The following is a 1,909-nucleotide window of genomic DNA, read 5'->3' on the forward strand; positions in this document are numbered from 1 at the left end:
GGCCATTTTCATTTCTCCTTGAGACATAAAAAGACTAGAATGATATGTTAGCTTCAAATTGAGTCTTGTGTGTGAGTTGGAAGCTTATTTAATATATATTTTCATGATTAACAATGGACTAAATGTATGAATTTCTTCAATTTTTAACCAAAACCCCTGTTAGCTCAAGGGCTTGATTTTATCCAAAACAAGCTTGGTTTTCACTTATTTCTTGAGGTTTATGATTCCACAATGGTGTATGAACGTTGGGTTGATCCCAAAAATGTGTTTTCTATATGTTGGACCCACTTTAGGGTTTTTTTTGTCATTTTTGGACCCGAAGCACAATGGTGCAATATGTGTATTGATATTCTCACAATGATGTGTAGAATGTGTATTGATATCCTGGCTCTTTGAAGAAGCTTCACAAAAAGAAAAAGTAAAGGTTTAGTGAATTGTTCAATATTCTGCAAATTGGAGGTAGGCTAGGCTTACTCCTTGTTAGATTGAGCTATGTTTTGATATAATTGTGATATGTTGTTAGATTAGGATGGGTTTTAAGTATTGGATTGATGAAAAGCAAGACTTGGATTAGTTGGACCATTTAGTCTATGTGAATCTTAGAATTGAAAAGATTGACTTGTTTAACTTTGACTTAAGTGGAATAGACTTTATTACTCATGTTTAGCATGAGAATACCTTAGAATACTCAATATTAGGTAAATTGCTCTAATTGCTCATACTTAGAGTAAGTTGGCACACGTTTCTAATACTAATGAAGGTTGCCTTAGTTAAATTGGACTTAGTAAAAGTGCTTGAGTAGAATATCTACCTTAGGGCTTATGGTGGCTTGCTTTACATCTAAGAGTTGATTTAGATACGATAGGCTAGTCCAGGATTGAAATTGACCTAGAATGCATTAAGGGATTTAGATGTGGACTTGTTGACACACTTTAAAGCAAGAGTTATGATTAATTCCCTTGAACCCTTACACTTAACAATTGACTAGAGAGTGCCCCTTTGTGGAAATATTAACTATTTTTTGCACTTGTTGGTTATATAAAATGGCATTGGTCTAAATGCCAAGTGTATGAATTATGGTGATTGCATTAGAAGTGATGAATATGATTGTTGACCAAATTATCATTAATGTGATGTGTGGCTATGAAGTATGCTATTAATTAAGCCCAAGACTATGTCATTATGTGGACCATTGATTAGGCTACTATTTTGGGACTTGGGCTATGACATTATGTATTTTATACTTTTGCCTGGTAACCAAACTAGTACTGCTAGAAAGCCCTCTTGTTGCTAAAATTGTGAGTCATAATGCTAAGGGCTCTAGAAGGTATATTTATTGACTACATGAGAAGCTATGCTACTAACCATATTAAAACCGTTAATGCTTTGTAATATGCATGCTATATATATTCATATATTTATGGATAAATTGTCCTTGACGATGAATGTCGAGTTATAAAGGTATGCTTCTCCTTAATTCTCTTATACTTTAGTCCTCGTGGGAATTTTCATTTACTTTAGCCCTTATGGGGCTTGTCATTTACTTTACTTGTCATTTACTTTAGCCCTCGTGGGACTTGTTATTTACTTTAGCCCTTGTGGGACTTGTTCTTTATTATTAATACATTGATGATATGATGACGCTTGGCAAGGTCCGAGGACATATTGATGATCTTATGATGCCCAACTAGGCCGAAGGATATATTGATGATATGATGATGCCTGGCAAGGATGGAGGATATATTGATGATATATTGATGCCTGACAAGGCCAGGGGATATATTGATAATAAGATGATTCCCAACAAGGCCAGAGGATTTTATGATATATGTTGATGCCCGAAAAGGCTAGATAATATTATGATAATATGTTGATACCCAAAAAGGTCAAAGGATATTATGATGATATG

Source organism: Capsicum annuum, chromosome 4, assembly GCF_002878395.1.
Source record: "Capsicum annuum cultivar UCD-10X-F1 chromosome 4, UCD10Xv1.1, whole genome shotgun sequence".
Taxonomy (NCBI): Eukaryota; Viridiplantae; Streptophyta; class Magnoliopsida; order Solanales; family Solanaceae; genus Capsicum; species Capsicum annuum.